The following is a 22,175-nucleotide window of genomic DNA, read 5'->3' on the forward strand; positions in this document are numbered from 1 at the left end:
CCTAATCTTCTAGAATCCCTGTCACTAGATCCTAGAGCAGTCCTTGCTCTGCATCCCCTTTCCATAGCTGCTGCCATGCCTGCTGCTCTGTGGGATCAGAGCTGTCCTCACCCCATGGGCTGTGCAGCACGGCACAAATCAAGGGGCACCTACAACCTATAAGTTAAGAGTGTGAATGTAAATCTTTCCTCGTGGTAAGAGCTATTATTACCTCACATGCTGTGTAAAACCCTTCTCTCCCTTCCTTGCGTGTGGTGCCGAGGCGCTCCCGTGTTCCCATGTGTCCCTGTATGTATCCATGTGTAGGCACACATAAGCTGGCCACGAGCTTGTTCTCTTCTGAGAAATTAAATACTTATTTCTGTAATCCTGCCAGGCCTAGATAAAGCCTGATGCTTCCCCTGAACTCCTTAAACCAATTGCTGTGCTCAGATGCGTTTGTGCCCCGTGCTGTCCAGGTTAGGGTCACATTTCAGCCAGAGTGAATAGTTCCTGCAGCACCTAAGAGCAGCAGGATGGTCTGGAGGAGAAGCCTGATCTTAGAAATGTATCCCTGGGATCACCAGAGCCTCAGGCATCTCTAGCTACATCTGCATCTTGTAATTATTCTACAGACTACAAGGAAAAGCGAAGTGTTGCTTTAATTTACACATTTTCTGGCCTCTCTGCATTTGTTTCTTAGTCAGAGACTAATGGTTAGACCACTGCACTGGAACCCAGGAGACCTCATTTATTTCAGGCTACACTACCAGCCTGCTGGGGAGCTCTGACTGAGCCTTTCCCTTCCCTCTGCTGTTTCTTCCCCTCCACAAAGAGGAGGTAGCAATGGTGAACTTGTTTGTAAAGTTTCTGATAAAATAGCACCAAGTGAGATAAAAAATTAATAACATAGTCCAGCAAAAAAAAAAAAAAAAAAGAAAAGGAAAATTATTTTAGGCACCAAATTATTAGAGGGGCCAGTTAGTTACCACATTGTTTACATGCTAGTAGTAGGGGAGAAATTTCTTTTTGTTTTATTGCTTCTTTTTAATCACACTGCTAAATGCTTTCAATGTCCAGAGACCCAAAACTCAGCACCAGGGCTAAGGTGACTGATAGCAGAGCCTGGAGGAGGGGGAGAGAGAGCAAGGGTGGGGGCTGAAGAGGAGGGGAAGGTGTTAGAGGGGGAATATTGGATGGGAAAATAGAGCAGAGTGGGCAGATTGGAGAGCGACAGATTGTGAAAGCGGGGGAGAGAGAGAGGGGAGAAGAGATCCTATTAGAAATACCATGTGTGTGCCTGCATCGAGGGCTGTGCATGCGGGGAGGAAGGGACGCGGCGGCTCCTGGAATATTATTCAAGCAATCACATGAATCCTGTACCAGATAACTCCTCTGGTTGGTTAGCACTGCGAGGGCTGCAAACGTGTTCTGCTTTAATCCCAGACACAGCACGTTCTTAATCTCAAACACATCAGGCTTTTCCTGGAGGGTTCTGGGGTGATGCTTTTTTCAGGAGTGGGGAGATGCAGGAGTTCAGGGTCTCTGCAGCCTCAGGGTGCTCCTGCTCTTGGGGTTTGTTCACCATCAGCTCTCCAGGACTGAGGAGTTTGTTCGGCCCGGGAAAATGGCTACTGCCTTGACACAACGTGTTGGGGGCGAGCTCGGTGGGGAATAGCCTCCTGGAAAATATGGTATTTTGAAAGAGGATTAGAAAGCCCCCAAGCCTTCCTCCTAAATTGTTGAAAAACCAAACTTAAAGGGCCTGAGTTAAACAGGCGAAACATGAGAAATGTTGAAATCGGACTCAAAACCCCGTACTGACACCATCAGCCTTAATTTACCCCAGAGTACAGAAATAAAAATTCATAGAGACATGATGAAAGGCTGAGAGTATCAGACAAGAATCCAGAGACTTAACCCTGAATTTACTGCTCCCGCAATGGGTTTGTGCTCAGAATATTTTCCATTGTGCAGATGTAGATTTCTGGGTTTGTATTTGTGTGGTGAGGTTTTTTTTTTTTTTAGAGTTTACTGAATTTGCAATGTGTCTTAGAACCAGAATAGATACAGTTTACTGTCATTTCTCAGTGTGTGGATGTTCACATACATGTCTTTGAGCATTTTTACATTGGTATCATTCACAGTATAAGAACAATAATTACATTGCTCTTGCTCCTGTGTAGATTTTGAGTTAAAATGCTTTTCACAGCTTGGGGATGTACATTTTACCCAGTATAACATTATTTAAAAAAAAAAAAAATCATCCTCCAAGTAGAAAAAGAGAATTTGATTCACATGGAAGGGGGACAAAATGAATTGGCAAATTGTGGGCAGGTGCTGGGCCAGCTTCCTCCACATGAATTTGTTAATGCGTCTTAATCCTGACCTGTAACACCCTGCCTGGCTAATGCTGTGGCCTCTCATGACCAGGAATTGCAGACTGCTGAGTTGTGTGGCACTGGGCTGGGATTTTGTCTTTTTCTTTCATTTTTCCCCTGTTTGTAGGTTGCTGACTACATTTCATTTGTGACCTAGATAGGATTTGAATCCAATTCTCTAAATTTTTTGTGAGAATGGAATTACTCCACTTCTCTTTGTGTGCATGTACATCTATGCTAGCACATTGCCCCCTGTGAAGAAATTTCCACTGCACAGAGATGAAAAAGTGTTATTTTGAAACAGAGCCCCCAATCTATATTTCTTTAAATTGAACGTGACAGCTTAACACGCTCCCGTTCCTTTTCTTTTGCTGCTCTCTTAATTTGTAAATGGGTAATTATTTGTTGGGGGTTTTTCTTCAGATTTGGGTGGCTGCAACGCGGAGCTGAGTGTTGCTATGCAGATTCCTGATTTTGATGGCAGGAACATAAAGCTCTGCAAAGAAGGGCGTCATCTCGGCAATCCGGGGACGCGCGCTCCGACTCGTGCCTGTGATTTCATCCTTGCAGCAGCCTTCCCCACCTCGATGACTCCCTGAGCCCAAACAGGGGCCGAATTTTGGGCTGCAAATGAGAAGATTAGAAGTTGGGATAATGGTGTTAACAGGGGGATGGTGGACGTGCAGCGGGTTTGCAGGGAAACGCCACGTCGCACTCCCAAAATACAACTTGTGTAGGGAAGCATTGTCACTCCCGGTTTTCTGTGTTTTGGTGGAAAAGCAACTGTTTGTTTTTATAACTGCATAGCTATAAAACATGTAAATATATGCATAATCCAGTAAAATAATAGAGAAACCAGTACATCCATGGAGTTTATAGAATGGAAACTGAGCATTTTTTCGTTTGCACTTGAAAATGATGCAAACTTCCCCTACACAGTTATATTCTGTCTAATTTGTCCTCTTTCACTATTTTTCTCTTTTTTTGTTTGCAAGTTGCTAGATTGAACAAACGATATTGAAGTCAGTGTTGTCCCTACCCCGCTGTACACTCTGCCTTTTTCTGCATGTTTTTCCTTCAGTTGCTGACAAAGGCAGGAGCTCAAATGCTGGGTGATTATGGTCAGGTTTTCCAATCTTTCCATCGGATGTATTACTTCAAACTATTAATAACTCCATTCCAGAAGAGTCATAACAGTCATGTAAATGCATCTTTCTCTGTATATATAATACAGGAACCTGAGAGAGTTTTCAGAACAAGCCAAATAATATGGTGAAAATTAGTGTATTTTCCCAGGTTAGGTTGTAAGGGCTGAATTCACAAATGTAGACTTTTTTTTTTTTTTTGACCAACAATTTTTCATTTATTTTTAATTTAATCACGTTTTAGTTTTCAGGCACATTCTGAAAAATGATCTTTATAAAATATGCAGTCCTCTTCACGGTCTTATTACATCACTACTGCACTGGGAGAGACATCTCTTTAAATTGAAAACCGTCTTTAATGAATTGTTGTTTTATTTTAGGATCCCTTTAGGTTTCCTAGAACATTCAGTCTGAGTTGTCTGTCTGAAGGAATTCTGACCTAACAAATCAAAAAAAATAATCTGCAGCCCTTGACCTGGCTCACAACAACCCCCTGTGCTATAAAACAAAGGGCTGTGGTGATGGGGGGAAATCCCACTGTGAAGTAGAAAATCAGCATTATTGCTTAGCTGTGGATTAGGAATTAAGTCACACGTGAGATTTAAAAATTTGATGGAAAACTGTGACCTTCTGCCTTACCTGCAACTGTAGTGGAAGAGAGTGACCCTAGAAGAATGTGATCTATTGGTGAGATAAAGTGATCTGTAAAATAAGAGGAGGATGGGTGATTGTCAGTAAAACGCATGAAGACAAGGGAAAAAAAAAAATCTAAACCTTAATTGTCGGTGAAGGAAATATAGAGGAGGAAAGAGGGAGATGAAGGGGAGAACGAGAGCATCCCCAGTGGCAAAATGGTTAAAAGAGATGACTAAAATCCAGGAAAAAATCAAGCAGTCAAGTAGTTAATTGACTTTGCTTTAATCAGCCCAATGAATATTCATTAGTGTGCTGGTCCTAATCATGGGGGCCATGTTGTCCGCATTTAGCAAGCGCACGCTCAGCATCATGCATGCCTCAACAGCTTCCCTTCCTCTCCGCACTGACATTAAATTTAGAGGCTTTGCGCCTTCCCAGCTCGAAGGGAGCAGGATTGGCCCAGCTGCTCGCTCCGAGATGCCATAGCAACCCCTGGCTCGTTGCCTTGGAAACATTTTTTTTAATTTTTTTTTTTTTTTTTTTTTTTTTGTGAGGGCCTGAGCCAGTAATCCATAGGCTTAACGTAGAAAATATGTCTTTGTGGGGCATGTGTGTATAGATATAGAGATGTAAGGCAGAGATTGAATGGGCGGAAGGCGAGTGTGTCTTCCATTGTGCGGCTTTCACGACTGGAATGGGGTGAGGGATCTCCTCCTCCACAGCCCAAGCTCTGCTGTGGGTTACGAGCTTTACATTTTTTATTTCATTTTATTTAAATTAAAAATGCATCACCTCTCTCGGTTCATTTCCAGACCCGTTCACATGGAGGAGGAATATTCCTCTCTGCCGTAACGCTCCCCTCCCCACCCCAGGAAGAAGCAGCGAGTGTTTTAAGGGCTATAGGACCCTATTATCCACATCGAGTTGAAGTTCCTCCTCCTGAAGGAGGTGGATCTGGAAATGAGCTGCCCCATAAATCAATGGAGAAGTGCAGGCATGGAGCTGGAGTCACAGAGTGGTGAGTGCGGCTGCTGCTCCTCACGTTCCGGCTGCTTCTCCCTTCATGCGAGCAGGGGGAGGCTCCTGCCAGAGATTGGTTCAGCCAACGCAACTCCAATCCCACTCCAGCCTCTTAATATTCCAGATGTTGCTGGGGAAAAAATGATGATGTCCTGATCCTGGTGTTTTAGGAGTAGTTTGTGTTTCTGCCTCCCTGAAAGCAAAATATGAAAAGTCCCCAGCTGTGTCAGACCCAGCATTCCGGGCTTTAAAAATAGAATTTAAAAGGAAAAAACAAACAAACAACAAACTACCCTAATATATTCAGAATGCCTGCAAGGAATTTTGGAGCTGGGAAATCCAAATGGTTAATGTTGTCTGGTAAATAAAGCTCATCCCTTAAAGCAAATAAAAAAAAAAAAAAGTCCCGACCCAGTGAGGCATCATCTCCAATGGAACAAAACAGCTGCAGGGAAAATGCGCAAAAACAACCCGTCCTCTTTGGACTCGGGCTGTGAGCATGCGAGGTGCCTTGTAAAACACTCAGGGTAAAGATGAAAGCTGCACAGGAATCCAGAAATAGTCCTGCAGAAGATTAAGCAAAAGGTGCTTTCAAAAAAGCATTAGTAATTTCCTAATATTCTCTTCTATCGTGCCTTTTTTTTTTTTTTTAATAGCTCTTAAGATAGAGCAGAAATGGCTACAAGTGAAAAGCTAATTCAGAAGCTGCGAGAGGAATTGGGTTTGGTCTCTACGAGAGGTTTTTTTTAATGTTTCTATTATCGTTATCTTAAATTATTCAAAAGTGTCATTTTGAGCTCACAGTGCAGGCACTTGGTTTAATGAAAGCAGATGAAGAAGGATCCTCCTTATTGAAAAAAAAACCAGGGGGATCATTGTCCCATGTCCTGCCACCTGTGATGGGAAAGGTCCTGCTGGTTCAGCGCTGTGTGCTGGGGGGAGCATAAATGGAAAAGAGGGCTCATTTTTTTCACCCATCAGGAAAATGTTCTGTAATGATGCTAAAAATGTGGGGATATTCAGGGCTGGTTCTCAGAGCAGCATAGAAAGGGGAAAACTTTATTTTCCCCTGATTCCCATGCCCTGAATGGCACCAAAACCCCATTAGAGATCTCTGGATGGTGTAGGGCTCGGGATGGTGGATTGTGTGTTGGCCAGTGGTCCAGGCACCAGTTATGGCCAGTGTGGGTGGGAAAATGTTTCTCAACATCTGTATCTGCACATAAGCAGATAAGGTTAATCATCCTCCAGTTCCACGTCAAAGAGAACTACTGTGGTTTGCAACATTTTTAAGTGTGAAAGGAAAAAAATCTGCCACCCACGACCAAATGTCAAGATTGAAGGCTGGTGGTTTGATCTCCAAGGTCTTCAGCAGCTTCCATCTGGCCCTGCAGCCCTGCTGCCACCCTGAGCACAGCTCAGCGGGGGTCATTTCCAGCAGGAAAAGACGGATATTTTGGGAGGAAGAGAGGTTTAGGATGCCTTTTAGTGGGTTTTACTTTTGTTTCTTTGTGGCTTGGTTTTTGTTGTTTTGTGTTTGGTTTGGCTAGGTTTTTGGGTTTTTTTAATAAAATTTAGATTCACCAGTAACTATAGTTGCAAGAATAGAGAGGAGAGAGAATTGTGAAATGCATGAATCAAGAAAGAGCTGATTTAAAGCAGCCTATCAGAGCTCCTGGGAAAGATCATTTTATCCCAGGAAGCATCGAGGCAGAAGGACTCATAGGATCCAAGAGTGGCAGAGCACTGATGTGAGACAAAGAGCTCCTGGGGAGGGAGTGAGGAAGAAAAGTAGGTTAAAAAAATATTTACAGTGAATTTCCAGGGGAAATATTAATCTTGGTAGATCCATTTCTCTACAAAAATTGTGTTGGGAAATTTCTCAAATGTGTTTAAGAAGTCCAGACCAAAGTACACTAGAGAAAATCCTTTATGTAGCCTTACTGAGTAGCATTTATTTAAAAAAATCATCATGGGAATGATTTTATTTTGGTGTTCTGAATTTGTCGATTCAAATCTCTGAATCGAGTCTCTCTACTTCCTTGTGGTTAATTCTGAGAGCTGTTGGTGGTCCATTGAAACGACAGGATCAATTAATTTTATGTGGGGAATATACAATCAAACACTGAGCATGATGACACTGTCCCTTAGGCCGGTAGTGCCATAGGCTTGGCATCTCCTTATGGGGCTTTTCTGAGGTTTGAATCTGGTTTGTGCTGGTACAAATGCCTATGGAGGAAGGACAGGACTGTTCCTCTAGGAAATCAACATGGAGGAGAAATAAAAAAAGGCAATGACCCCTGCTCACAAAGGCAAAGCAGCACGTGTTGCTCGCAGAACCCGCTCTGCACTCAGAAATGGTTGAGTAGTTTGCCATGGTGCTGGTGGAAATGCACGAAAGTGCCCTGGTTTGTATGAGGCATCATCCTGCAGTTGTGCTGATGGTACCTGGAAATTCATCCTTTGTTAAGGTGTTGTTTTGATTGCCCTGTTCGGGAGCAGAAAAATATACTGAGTTTGGTGATAAACTACCCTGGTGAAAATGATGAGATGTCTCAGAGCAGTTTTGGGCCAGCCTCGGTTTCAAGTGTGGCAAAAGGCAAGAAAGCAAAGAGCTGGAAGGAAAAGAACATTTCTCCAAGTGAATAAAGATCAAAGAGCTGATGTTGTCTGACAAAAATGAGGATATACCTATGGAGAATATTTTTTTGCAAAGTTTAATCTGAACAGCTATAATACTATGCAAAGATAAAACTAAAGCATATACAGCTTTTTTAAAATGGTGTGCTGATATAATTTCTTCTTTTGATTTCTTCTATTTTCTTTTTTTTCTTAGCTACAAAGTATCCAGTGCTCTTGAGGTACAAGAAACCCCCAAGCCTAACCCACAAAAAAGCAAGGTAAGCGACGATTAATTTTTCTTTTTCTTTCATTCTTAAGTTATCAGCAACTTGGATTTTTTAAATGGATTCTTATTTTGGAGTACAACAGCATTGTATCTACTGGACCCAGCCTCAGTGTGTGCACAGAAAGGTGCTTTTTGTGTTAGTGCTGCCATCCCAGAACAAGGTTCCTCCCCAGGTGTGCCTGAGGAAGGTGCGCGCACCACGGAGAGAGCACATTTGAGACTGCTGCTCCCTCCTCTCAAAGGCTGCTTAGAAAAGCACCAAGCAGCACTGCTGGTGCCATTCCACGCCTGGTGCCTTCACTAAAGCTGGAGGCAGAGCAGGCAGGGAGCTGGAGGTCAAGGGCAAGCTCAGCTCAATGCATCACACAGCCTCCCTTCAAATCTTACCTGCCCAACCTGCTAAGCTTTTGCAGAGAGGCAGAGCACAAACCAATCCCCCTCTGCTATTAAAGATGGAAAAATCCCTTCTTTTATGCAATTGTGTCTCTTCTCATCTCTATTTTTGTCATTGGCTGACAGGGTGGGAAGGGAGAAGGAAAGGATGGGGAGGGAGGCACCAGAGAGAGGAAAATTACCACCAGATCAGGCAATGGAAGTGAGAAGGGAGAGAGAAGGAGAAAACAGAGGCTAATTCCTGAAGCTGCCCCCTGCAAACAGAGTTCAGGCTCCTTTACACGTGCTTGAGCCAGGACCACAAAGCCGTACCTTAAGTAGGTTTCTCTTCCAAGGAGGACCCATCCCCTGCCTCAAATCAGCAATATCAAGCAATGTGCTTCTGAAAATACTGCCCTAGTTATGGCTGGAGCAAGGCTTCTGCTCTGCTCTGGGTTTTATCTTAAACTCCTGGGGTATCAGTCAGACAGGCAGTTGCTTCCATACTTCTCAACAAATTCAGATACCAATTGCAAACAGAGCTCAGGGAATAAGGAAGGGGATACTCTGTCCAGATCAGCCACAGCATGCTCCAAGTAGAAGGGCAAACCCAAAGCTGTCACCTTCTGCTTGCAAACCATGGCAGTGGTGCATACATTTGTGTTGGGGCAACCCCTGCTGAAATGGGAGGAGGCACAGTGCTTGTCTCAGGTTTGTTGATTTAGGAAGTTGTCTAAAGGTTGAGATTTCAGAGAAATTTGGGGTTTGGCTTTTTCAGGACTTGCTTTTCCACTGAGAACCTAACCACTGTTCAGCTAACTGCAAAGTCTTGAAGCAGGAAGAATGCATTATGTTAAATTGTTCTGCAGAACAATGATTTTTGGAAAACAAAATGACAGTAACCAGAAAGAAATCCCCAACAAACAAAATAATATTTATTTCTGCCATGGCAGCTCTGTGAACTGAAAATGGGATGTTTTGTTTTGCTGGGCTTGTGTGCAGAAAGTGATTGTATCCAGTTGCAGACAAAAATTACATCTGGGCCTTGGAAGAGGGAAAAGGAGGGTGGGAAGATCTATGTCTGCAGAATCACTGATGCAGGAAGATGCAAGTGCTGTGTTGTGTCTAGTTGCATCATGTGTGAATCCATCAGCGACTTAAAGAAACAGCAAACTCGGTGCAACGTCTTTCTGTGGTTTTTCCATCTGCTCCCTGATCTGCTGGTGATGAATGTTAAGCTTTGCCATCTCCTAACCTCGAGATGTCCTCTGTGGGAGCTCTGGGTGACTTTTCTCAGCTGAAAAAGATACCCAGGAATGTCTGCGAACTTTTGTGAAAAAAACCTTTGTCAAATTGTTACTGTGAATGCTGCAGTGCTGTTGTATCCATGTAATGGTTGTTGAAGACTTCATGAGTACCGTGCCTGTTAAAATTTTGCTGTCTTCTGTCTTAAAACACCAATAAGATGATAATTATGGGTGGAAAAAACAGCTACTTCAGCTTCTAGTTTTGGGTGCAGGTGTGGGACTTGAGTCCATAACGTGCTGATTGTGAGGTCAAAGCTGTTCTGTGAAACTGCAGATTGAGTTTAGTCTTGGGGAGAATTCTCCTCCCAAACCCTTGTGCACAACTTAGCATTTTACTCTAAACCAAATCTTTCTCTCACATTGTTCATTGAATCTCAGGAGAGCTGTCTGCCTCCACAAGGAATCTGTGAACCCACCAGCAACAAGCTCATATCCATGTCTTGACCTGCTCAAGGACTGACCGTTTTCATTTTTAGCCCTTTTTTTTTTTGGGAAAACAGTTCTGTGCCATATGAAGCAGTGCGTAGGTGTCTCTGTCTACCAGTTTCCATAATATTTTTTTAAGCCTGTCAGCTAATCTCTCCCAGTTTTGACAGAGGTAGAAATCTCAATGATATTTAATTCCTAGTAGTTTTCCAGCATGGGCAGTGGGGGAGAGAGCTAACCCCATTGCTGCTCCCCCTGAAAGGGAGCGAAATGCAGTTTATACCTCTATTAGACATCAGAGACTCCATCTCAGCAGAAGGTATTTTGAAAAATCATGTAGAAATACCACTGTTCATTTATTTGCCATTTGCTCACTCAGCCATTGAAGGGTTTGTTTTTTCAAATGAGCAATGACCAGCACAGAATGGTTCTGGGGAGCTCTGTCTCTGTTGTGCTGGGCTGGCGGTTGGCAAGAAGGTGGTAGGAGCTGGGTTGGACCTGGGAGCTTCTCTTCCTGCCTGTCCCAGTACATCCTCATTTGTAATGATTACGAAAGACTTGTAATTGACATCTGAAATACAGCCTGAATTACTGTGGGTGGTTTCAGTATTAGCGGGGTTGGTACCACGTGGGTTTTGGACATTCTGCAGGAACACCCATGATTTAACTGACCCATAATGAGAGCAAGGGTAGTGCTAGACACAGCAGAACCCCCAAAATGTTTTCAAATGACAAATGGGGCTGTGCTGCCTTTGCTCTGCAGCAATTGTGGGAATTGTACATTAATGTGAGACAATGACACCACCCTGATGTTGGCCAAGCTTTGTGCTGCTGAGCTTTACACCAATGCCTGCGTGGAGAATGACTTGGGTCAGACAAGAAAAAAGCTGAAAAGCTGTTGGCTGCTACCCCAGAGATCCTCTAGCGGTTCCACATCCCCTCATTGTGCCGTCGTTTGTGCACACGAGTTTATTACCAGAGAAGGGCTGTTGTGTTAGCAAAGACTGTCCTCAATGGTGGCAATTTGGTTTTGTCATGGTAATACAGCGCCGATGCACTGCAGACACAAAAGTGAGTTCTGCATGGCTTGGCAAAGAGATTTTCACGTAGCTGCTGGGTGAGTCCATTGGTTTCTCAGTGTTCCTGAACAGGAGTGGGTCAATGGCAATTTTTAGGAAGGCAGATGCCCCTTGCTGAGCTTGTCTGACTATAAAGTGCTGCACAAGACGTGCGATGTACATAGCATCCTCAGCCCTCTGTGTAACTCGCAGACTGTTAAAAGTGCACAGCAGGAATGAGAACTCTTTTAATCCACTGAATTTGCTGTTTAGCATGACCTGAATAATCTGGTGGGGCTAACGTGATCTTCAGCACTAGCACTCAACTGCCTGTTATCCCCTTTGAAGCTGCAGGATATCAAAAATATCTGACTGGTTTGGACTTGGATGGTGCCTGTGTGTAATTTGTTTTTCAGTGATATTGTTCCAGGCTCTGCTGTTCTCAATGCTAGTGAGGCTGTTCTTCTGTGAACTTTTCAGATAGGATCTCTCGATCATGCTACTTGTTCTGTTGACCACAGCTGCCTGTTCATCATCACTTCCTTTATGTTTCTCTTTGGTGGGAAATGAAAAGTAGAGGAGGGCAGAGCCAGCGCAGGGAAGCTAAAAATGTGTCAGTAACTGCCTAGCAGGAGGCAGACTCCTTCCTCCAGATTGCCGGATACATGAAGGTACAGCCTTGATTGGTGCAAATTGCCATAGATGAGAAACTATTCGTATTCATTCAAATTTATAGCAGCGCTGTGGATGTTTAAATTCCTCCTCCTGTTTAGCAGTGCCCTGATGAGCCACAGCACTGAACTGGTGGGATGATGGATACGAAGAATTGAACCAAAATGTGGCTGGTGATCTCAGTGGTCGGTGTGTGGTTACATCTTTCCACAGAACATGTGTTCTTACTCAAAGAAATAATCATGTGGGGAATGGAGGTGTATTTTTGGGAAGATTCTCCTCTTACTCCAGAGCTCTCTGGTTCTGTCTGACTTGTAATCTGACAGCCCTTTCTGTCACTGATGTTAAGAGCTTCTCTGGGGTTATGAGAAAAGACAAACTTCCAAACCCAGCATCCTTAAGAGGGCATCCAAATGCTGCACTGTACAAAGGAATTGAAATTAGCTCTAAATGCAGTTGGCTTTACCTGCTTTATGAAAAAGAGAAATATATTTTAAAAGGATATGTTTCATGTAATCATGCTGGGTTTATCAAGTGCAGAAAGATGTCTCCTAACAATACCCAGGAAGATTACAATTGTCAATCAGAGCAGAGGTCCTGTTCGTGCCTCTTTGCCTCACTCCCCTGCTGCTCTGATTTTTCTGGGCATAGCAGCACTGAACAAGGTGAAGAGTGTAAAGAAAGCTATTTAACCATCAAAAGACAGTGCCAGCCAAGCACAGAGCTGAATTTCACCTCCTCAGTGCCAATAATGAAGTTTTTACAGGGAGAAATGCGCACAACAGCAAGAGTGGAAGCCATCCTGTGTGGTCCTGTAAATGGTACACTCTCTCCTTCTGGGCCTCCACAATAGCTCAAGGGCTGCTGCAAAGTGGGCAAAGCCCTTCTTGAAGGGCTCGTGGAGCTTTTCAGCTCATTGCAGGATCCTCAGAAACCCTCAGCATCCTCCTCCTCTTGGCACGGCAGGGTCGATAAAATCAGATCAAGGCTTAGTATTTCTAAACAAAAGGGAGTGGTTAAATGGGCTTTTAAACACTGGAACCTGTCCAGCTCGTTGGGAGGCAGAGCCCGGAGAGGCGGGGGTGAGGAGAAAGCTCAAGGTGCCAAACTCAGGGTAGAGTGGCACTTGTGAGCAAAGTTGTTGGAAAGTCATTTTGTTGCTTGTGTTGTGCAGTGTGTGTGTGTGTGTGCAGAACAGATTGGCAGACGCCTGTGCCCACGAAGGCGGGCTGGGGGCTGGGGGGAGGCTGCTTTGGAAATGTGCCAGTTGTTCCATGGGCTTTCTGCCATCAGGAATTTTCTTTTCCCCCCTTCCCTTCCTCCCCATCCCAGCCCCCAAACGCACACGAACAGGCTGGCAGGAAGAGCATGCTGAAAAGGATCTGACAGTTTGAACAACACTCGATGACTTAGTTTGTTTTCCCTGACTTTGCGCCAGCAAGCAGGTCTCTGGATGAAAGACTTTATTAGGCTTTTAGAACCACTGTGACACAGGTCTTTCTTTGACCTGAGGTACTTGAGAAGAAATGAAAACAACGTGTAACTTTCATGGAGTTGAAAGACTGCCCAAATGGAAGAATACGGTTTACAAGGGATCCAGAGTATCACAAAACGTTTCCCAGGGTGAAGCGCGGCAGAGCAGAGCGGGGGGAGAGCCTATCCTGGGAAGAGGGAGAAGGCGTTCAGTGGCTGCTCTTGATGAGGAGGAAAGCTGATCTGGCTAATTAGGAGATGATGAGATGATCGCATCCAGCGGAAGGTGCCATAACCAGTCATCAGCATTGGGGGTGTCCAGTGGAGGGAGGTGATGGGAATTAGCACTTATTGCCAGGAGCCTGCCACCGCGCGGCATCCCAGCGCTGCCTGGGTGCTGGCATGGGGCTGTGTGCTCAGCGCTGCAGCTCCTGCTCCGCCCGCTCTGCTCAGACCTGGCAGAGCCACGGAAGAAAATACATGGAAGAAAAGCCATGCTCTGTCAGCAGTGGTAGCATCTACAAGGAAAATGTAGGACAGCTGGATCCTCCTCCTCCCGCAGCGATGCCGGAAAGTCTTAAAAGGGCCGAAGCTGGCTCCAAACACTACCTAAATTATCCCCTCTTCAGTCCTCAGGGATAGAGGGAGAATTTCTCATTAACTTTCTGTATGCCTACTTTACTCCTCAAGGAGCTTGGCTGAGGAGTTTAAACAAGAAAACCAAGAATTAGGCTTTGCTTATAAAAAAAATAAAAATAAACAAGCCACTCAGTGAGGAAAGAGGAAACATCAAAGAAATGAGGGGTACCACAGAAGGAACAGTGCAGTCGATGCTAGGAGTAAGTAACTTTGTGAAAGAGACCCCCCACTTGGAAAAGTAATTTTAAAAAGGGTGATTCATCCTTTTTTTCTTTCTAAAGTCTCATAGAAGGAAAAAGATGGCAGGCTGGGTTTGTAGAACTGAAATAGTTTCTGAAAACTGAAGAACAGATGACTGAGAAACAAGTAATACTGTTGCTGGCTTATCAGTCTTGGAAGAGAATCACAGAAACTGAAACTGCATCTTTTTGAGCCTCAGTAGGCTGGGGAAGGAGTTTTCATGGTTACAAGCCATGACTGAGAAGTTTTTCTGGAGCTCGCTACAGGCCTGATCCTTCCTTAGACTGAAAATAAAATGCTGCAGTCAGCGAAGACTGTGATTCCAGCAGCTCTGGGATGGGCCAGAGTTGCTACCCGAGGAAATCATCTAGGAAAATTCTGGAGAACAGCCAAGTTTTTCTAGCACCACCAATAACAACTTCTGCTCTCTTAAAACCTTGCTCTGTTGATAGGGCAAAGGGATGAGGACTTTGAGGCCCCATTCCGCTGTTGTGGAATCACAGAATCACAGAAAGGGTTGGGTTGGAAGGAATCTTACAGCTCATCTCATTCCACACCCTGCCGTGGGCAGGGACACCTTCCACTAGACCAGGTTGCTCCAAGCCCTGTCCAACCTCACCTAGAACATTTCCAGGGATGGGGTATCCGCAGCTTCTGTGTCACTAAGATGTGACAACAGCCATGTTTGCACAGAGTCACCACCACCCAGAGTCACTTTAGTGCAGCTTTGCTCTCTCCAGCAGAATTGCTCTTCAGTTTGCTCATAGGCAGGATTTTTGGCAGGCTGACATGGAGCCATGGCTCTGGAAGTGCTTGGTGATAGCTCCTTGTCTGCAGTAGAGGCCTGCATGGCGCCCCCAGGGAGCTTGGGTTTGAATCATGTCTCCACAGAGCCCAAAATTCGTCACCTGAGGAGACGGGCCTGGTGGCTCTGTGAGGTCTGTGCCCCATGTGGAAGCAACGTCTCTGCAACGGTTTGATGTTCACAGTGAACTTGTGAGCAGGAGGCCTGGAGGAAGCTGACTCCAGCACAGAATTTGCTCTTGTCCCTTTTGTTCCAGGCCCTGGTGTCACCTCTCCGTGTGTGCAGGAGCACAGGGACGTGTCTGTGTTTCTTGTTTCCTTTCTATAGGACTGAATGTTCTGAGCGATCATGTTATTGTGTGTGTCTGATGAGCCATATGGAAGCTGTGAGGCTTCAGGAGTGTTTTGGGAATATAATGCCAGGAACTGATAATCTCAGCAGCTCTTCCTTCATATTATCACATTGCTTTTGCTGCCATACCCACTTAGAGCTATTTACGCCCGTTCCCGGAGAAGCTGGTATTTCCCTGCCACATTTTTTGCTCTCCATGGGATAGAAGGGCTTTGGGAAGTGCCATTTGAGGCTCATTGCTACTCAGAAATGCTTTACAGAGCCCATTCTGTTGTCAGACTGCCTGCAAAGAGTTTACAGCATGAAATAGCTCAGCCTCTCTGATCGGAGGGATTCTGGTTTTGCAGTGCTATTAGGCAGACAAAAGGTGAATTAGCCCCACTCTGTGAAACAGCCCTGACACAGGGAGGTGCTGCTCTGTCACCACCATTATTTCACAAACTGGTTTTCTACAGTCTTTGATTCCTACAAGGCAACTTGCAGAACACACAAAAGATCAGATTGTATCTCCTAGCACTGGCCGCCGTTTCCTTCCTGTGGGACATCAGCGGCTGCTGCTTTCTCTATTTCCACACCTTTGCATCTCCCAGCCTCCCTCCAGAAAACCCACTGACAGTTGTTTAACAGTTTCAGTAGCAAGTCAGGCAGTGGGCATTTTTCCATACTGTGTGTTTTTCTTCTCCTGTGTTCGAAGAGTCTGTTCTTCCCTTGCACCTGTGGAGCTTGTTAATCTCTGCAGAAGATTCAGTTCTTTGACTGCAATCCAAGCCTGCACCATCTGAGACAGACTGCATCCTTCTGCCCTTTGAATGATCCTGATTTTTCTGTGGTCTGGCTCAGCCCTGCAGAGGGAAGGACATCTGACAAAACTGGGGATGGATCATCTGAAAGGGGTGGACAATTTGAAAAATTATAATACTCTTTGCTGTGCACGCAGTGCCCAAGACATGATTCTTGACCCTGGGGTGGAGCTGGGGCTCCGTGGGTTTCCTTTCCAGCACATGAGCTGTTAACACGGCTGTATTGGACAGCCTCAAAGAACAAGTAATTATGACCCCTTCCATTTTACAGATAAAAGTACCACAGGGACAATACTGTCTCCTCCAAGGGTCCTTATCAGCATGGAGACTTCCAGCCCTGCTGTGTGGACAGGACATCTCAGTGTTTCTGCTCTTTCCAAGCAATGGGTTGCTCAGCATCTGCTGCAGCCTCAGTTCAGGATAATTTTCACATTGACTTGTTTTTCATGCCAAGGGCAGGAAGTGTGAGACCCCTGCTAAAAGTTTGCCTCTCCTTGAATGAGTGAATGCAACTTAACTAACTGGAAATGCTTTAATTACCATCCAGTTCTTGCAGGAGTGTCTAACCTGGTTTAAGAGCTCTTTGAATCCTTTAGCCCCTTGAGTTTTCTTAACCCCTGTGATATATTTCGTGATCCCTGCAGCCTCTGTGTGCTGCACTGGGGATAAATGCCAGGCAGTTTTAGCATTATGTGTGTTACAAACCCAGCTCATCCCTCTGCGGGCTGTTCATTTCCATATGAAACATTTCTTTAAATAGCAACAATCTCAGGGGCTGATTTTATTGTCCTTGCTGTGGCTCAGATCACTCATGGTGCCCTTTTGAACATCCTGACTTATTGTTTATTTCTGCTGATTTTCATGGCCCCATAATGACTGCTCACCCATCCATTTTTCATACAAGGAGTCTCACCCTCCAGTCTGGCCCCAGACCTCTGCCGCATTCCTGCCACTCACATGAGTCTCTGAGCAAGGATCTTGCTCTGGCAAGAAAATCCTGGTCTTTATGATCTGTCTCAATTTCTCCAAAGGAATAAAGGGACGCTTGCCTCACTTTGCCCCAGAGAGAAAGAGAAGGGAAACTCCATCCCAGTGCATGAGGTGATGGGAGCCCCATGGGATGCCCATGGACACCTTGGGAGAACTGCTTGAGTGCCTCTGACGCAGCCTTGGAGTACTCAAAACCAAAAAGGAGGACCAAGTGCATCAGTGGGGGGAATAAAAATAATTTGAAAAACAGCACATAGCATTTCCAGAGCAGGAAAGACAAGTCAGTGAAGTGGATATTTTATCTGAGTGCTCCTTAGTGTTTCTAAGAGGATTGGTTTAAGGAGAAAGGTTGGTAAACAAACAGGTTTGCTTTTTCAGTTAGTTCCTCTGAAAGTGCATCTTTTTTGATAATGAAACCTCTTTTTGCATGTCCCCCTGTTTCAATTTTCCATCAAATTAGAATTTCCTTTATAGGAAATAAATGTGCCTGATTATTTCTAAATAGCTTTTCTGTTAGTCCTGGCAAAGTTGTCCATATACACACATCTATATTTTTTCTAGGTGGTTCTTCTCTTCCCCAAATACGTGTGCTGATCTTCTGTGTTCTTTTAATGTCTTCCAGGAGATTTCCATTCCCCACATCAAGTCTTCCTAAATTGTGTCTTTAATCCCCAGGTTTTTAGTGCTTGGCAATGCTACTTGTTCTGAAGTGCCATGATGGGAAGGTGGAGGGTTTTTTTCCCCCTCATTAGCTGCTTTTAACATTCACCTCCTTTGTTTGTGTATCTTCTTTAGATTCCCTTGCCTTTGTGGGCAGGGCTTTGCTCTTCTGAGGTGTTAATAAGCCTCTGGCAGAGACGACATCTGTGGCAGAGGACATTAAGTTCTGAAAAACATACTTCTTGTGTTATGAGGCCCGTTACCTCATCTGAGCAGCAACTACAGCTTTTAAAGAGCAAGGACAAAGGAAACATTGGCTCAGGGCTGCTTCATGGTTGGGTGTTTTTTTATATATCAAAACTTGAGCTCAAAGTGTTTGTATGGGAGAGGGGGGAAGAGACTGCCGAGGGGAGGAACATTAGAGGAAAACTTGTGAAGGGGAAAGGAAAAAGAGAAGAGGCTATTTAAAAATACTGTGCATCGCTTAAACCAACACCTAGCGAAGGATAAAGGCTTTGCAGCGTGTATACGTGATCCATCCATCTGTTCATCCCTTTTATCCAATCCTATAGTCATGGGTATCATAAGAAGGAATAAGAGCGGTTAAAGCTTCCCCATCACAGGCATGTCAGATGTTCCACACCGAACAAGATCAAACCAGGGATTTGCAGCCTGTGGGATGCAAAAAGATGTCATGGAGGGATAAGTGCTCTTCCCTTCCTATATTGGCAAATGGGAGGGGATCGTTCTGAGCAGGATGGAGAGCAGAGCGCAGGCATCACCCTCACAAAGGGGTGTTAACAGCTGGGTTACCACCTCCCTACTACCAGGTGTAACTCTCTAAAAAGTTGCAATCTGAATGCATCAAGATTGGTGCTTCTGCTTGCTCCTTAACCTTATGTCCTGATATGATTTATCAGCTAAATGTTTTGAGGCAAAAAGAGGATGGTGCTAGTTCAGACTTCCAGTGTTTGTACTCTGAAATAATTTTGAATTAGAATCAAAGAAAACAGTTTTATCTCCTTCTTGCATTCTATCCTCCTTTAAATATCCTGTGATTTACCTGGAAACATTATTTTTGCCCTGTTTTGCTCATTTTCCCATTGTTCCCCAGGATGTTGTAATGCAAACACCTCAGTGTGCTTTCTGGTCTGTGAAAGGCATTCTGACACGACATTCTGGCTGACACGTTCCAGTCTTGTTTTTAAATGAAGGTACCAATTACTTAGTGCTAGCTGAGCACCTTGTTGGCTATCAGGTGGTTTTGCTGTAACATTTTCATAGTTGTTGGTATCTTGAAAGCTGAATAAAGCAAAAAGGTTCACTGCACAAGGCGCAGTTGTAAATATTTCCATCTCTGGTTGTCAGTGCATGGAAGAGGAGTCCTTGCCACAAACTGAGGGGCTGAATGACGGTGGTTTTGTCACTGTACCTGAACCGTTTCATGCCTGTGCCTTTACAGAGCTCTCAGCATCAGTAGGAGGGGGGGTTGGATGGTGCTGCTCATCAAACTTCCTGCATGCCCTGACCCACAGTGTGGGACCCACCTGGCAGCCCCCACCTCATGTCCTTAAGCAGCAAATCCCTTTGCCTGGGGCCTGCTGCTGTCTCCCCAAGGACACCCTTCCTGAAGTATCTGTTCTCCACTCCTGAAAGGCATCCAAACCCCCGTGTGAAAGCTGAAATGAAAAACTGGCTGGCACATGTTTCCACGGTGGAAGGAGGTGACTTCTGTGCCTGCAGATTGACGGTATCGCTGCTGCTGGCATGACAAGTCTCTGCGTGCTGTAACCCTGGCACCAATCAGTGCCACGGATGTGAGCTAGCCTCCTCTTTCATTACTCTCAGTAGCTCCTTCCCTGCTTAGGAAAAAGAGCTATTTATGGACCTGGACAAGGTGACCTCCATATGGCAGATTCTGCCACTCACCGTGGGGACTCGAGCTAGGCACATGCTCCTCGGGCAAGGCAGAGAGACACTCAAGCAGTGGGCACGCACAAATGTGTGCTGCTTTCAAAGCAGCAGAAAATTTGTTGTTTTTTAGTTTGTTTTTTTAAAGAAAAAAGGTCTCAGAAAGCAAAGACTTCTGTTTTCCTCTGAGCATTTAAGAAAAGCAATGCATTTCCCCAGATTGCATGTTTGGAATATTACGAACTTTATCTGGAATACTCTGAAAAAAAATAATCTAAGTTCTTATCTGTATATTCCCCCCAGACAGAGAGAACTGAATTCCTGTGCACAGAGAGCCGTCTCTCTCCCTGTAGCATCAATCCCCACTTTATTCCTACCCTGGAGGACTGCACAAAAGCAGTTTTCATTGGGCAAATCTGTGCCAGTGTATGCAAGGTGACCCAAATTTTTAAAGAAAAGGAGAGGCTGAGGGGAAGGGTGAAGGAGGAAGCCGAGTAGGAGGGAGGATGCAGAATCCCGTGGATGCAGAGAGGGGCTGAGCTGGGCTCTCACAGGTCACATGAGGATGTGCTTCTGCCTTCGATCTGTTTAATTTGATCAGGCGTCAGAGGTGTTACACGGTGACCAAAGTAAGGGGAGAGGAGCTCTGTTCCCTGCAGCCTCAGACAAGCACAAGTGCAGATTACCACTGTCCTTTGCGTACTGTGTCCTAGAAAGGGCAGGCGAGCCCAAGTGCCACCATCCCCGTGCCAAATCTGCTGTTTGACCTGCGTGCTGCTGGAACAAACAGATTTACTCAGGTTCAGCCACCAGCCAGTGTTTTTTGTTTTTTCCCACGTGCGTCTAAATAGCTGTCAGTATTGCAGTAACAGAATTGCCATTTTAGTGAAGAATCACTCTTAATTATGCTGCAGCCCGGATTCCCTCGCAGCTCCACGGCCCTAATTTCCAGCTGAGGGACCCAGGCTTCCCCTCAGCTGCAGTATTTTCTGTGAAGCCCTCTGGGTGTAGTAGTGGGCTTTCAACAGAGGCATAATGTGCTGAAAGCTCCTAGTTGCACAAAATGGCTTTAAAACATATATATATGCAAGATGTAAGGCGAGGAAGAGCATAATCTGTCCTGTGTACCGTTGCCTCCCATTGGATTTCCTCGAGGCGATGCAATTCTCCGTATGCAGCTTCCAAAGCAGGATGTGCTGTTTGGGTGGTTGCAGGACATATGCAACACACAGAAAGGCAAAAAAATCTTGCCTTGCTATTTGTGGCAGTTTATATTTGGAGCTGCTTGAATAATTCATGGCAGATCTTAACCATTTCCTTTTATGTGATGCTTATTCAAAGGTAATTTTTCTCATTATCTGAGTATTTTTGCTTATACATGTTTGATACATGGTAATAGAGATAAACCAGCCAGAATCGCCTCCTTTTTATGCTGAACAAGGAACTTTATTGCAATGAGCAAAACAGTAGCAGCTCAACAGTTCCTGGTTTATTTGTAACATCATCCCTCTCCCTTTCTGCTCAGCTCCTCACTGGAATGCTCATCAAAAGCAGGTATCCTGCTCATAAATCCCTTCTCCAGGCAGTGAGGGAAGCAAACACAATGGATGTGGATTTGCAGCCAGCAGCAGTCCATGGGTGTGGATGTGCAGAGTTCCATGAGAGGCACTCATTAGAAGTATTTCAGAGTTTGTTCTCAAGGATATGTTAAAATCCATCTTTCTGTTGATGCATAACTTAATATTCTCAGCGTGTTTACAAGTTCCAAGTATCTGATTTGAAATGTGAGGGGGTAACTTAGGTTGGCATTTCAGCTCTCTTTGTGCAGATGCATGTGCAAATCCACATTTCACTAACCACAGCCATCGCTCTGCTCTCTTCCCAGTCATGTTCCTGCTAGTCAGGTCTCATTTCCAGGAATGCCCACCCTGTGCTCGGTTCAGTCAAACAGCAAATGAGGCAGAGTCCTTACCTGGGGGGCTGCAATCACTGTGAAATTCCAGCCTCCAAATGCAGATTCTCAATGCTTCATTAGAACAGCCACATTTGGAAACTGTCCTCCAGGGAGGGACACGATCTGATGTCTATTGAAAGGAGGAAAACAAAACCTCCCCTTGACATCAGTTTTTTTAGGCTTTGGAGCAGACCTTTAATGTTTTTCTCTTCAGCATGTTTTTCTGTTCTTCTTTGGAATTACCTTTTGCTCATCCCTTCCCTTTCAAAATCCCTGTTGTCAGGTAGGAATGTGATTCTGCTTTCCAGACTGGGCAGATTCAATCCGTAATGGGAATTTCTCACAGAGCACAAATATATCTGGGGGATGTTAACTGTCCTGCATGACCTGCTGGCTGTCACTTAATTACGTAATTTATTTTAGAGTGGTTTGGCTTGGTTTTTTATAT

At 44.8% G+C, this 22,175-nt stretch overlaps 2 long non-coding RNA genes across 3 annotated transcripts in view; one reads left to right on the plus strand and one right to left on the minus strand.

Annotated features, from left to right (window-relative positions):
• The window catches only part of LOC125334847, a 140,977-nt gene that overhangs the window by 41,003 nt on the left and 77,799 nt on the right, over nt 1-22,175 (plus strand). For both annotated transcript variants that reach the window (XR_007207258.1, XR_007207259.1), the window contains exon 2: nt 7,998-8,061. This is a non-coding gene — a long non-coding RNA (uncharacterized LOC125334847). The remainder of the gene's footprint in view (nt 1-7,997; nt 8,062-22,175) is intronic.
• LOC125334846 lies at nt 368-22,059 on the minus strand. The gene is made up of 3 exons (XR_007207257.1): nt 21,746-22,059; nt 4,145-4,207; nt 368-2,984 (listed from the first exon to the last, which is right to left on the minus strand). It is a non-coding gene; the product is annotated as an uncharacterized LOC125334846 (long non-coding RNA).

Source organism: Corvus hawaiiensis, chromosome 17, assembly GCF_020740725.1.
Source record: "Corvus hawaiiensis isolate bCorHaw1 chromosome 17, bCorHaw1.pri.cur, whole genome shotgun sequence".
Taxonomy (NCBI): domain Eukaryota; kingdom Metazoa; phylum Chordata; class Aves; order Passeriformes; family Corvidae; genus Corvus; species Corvus hawaiiensis.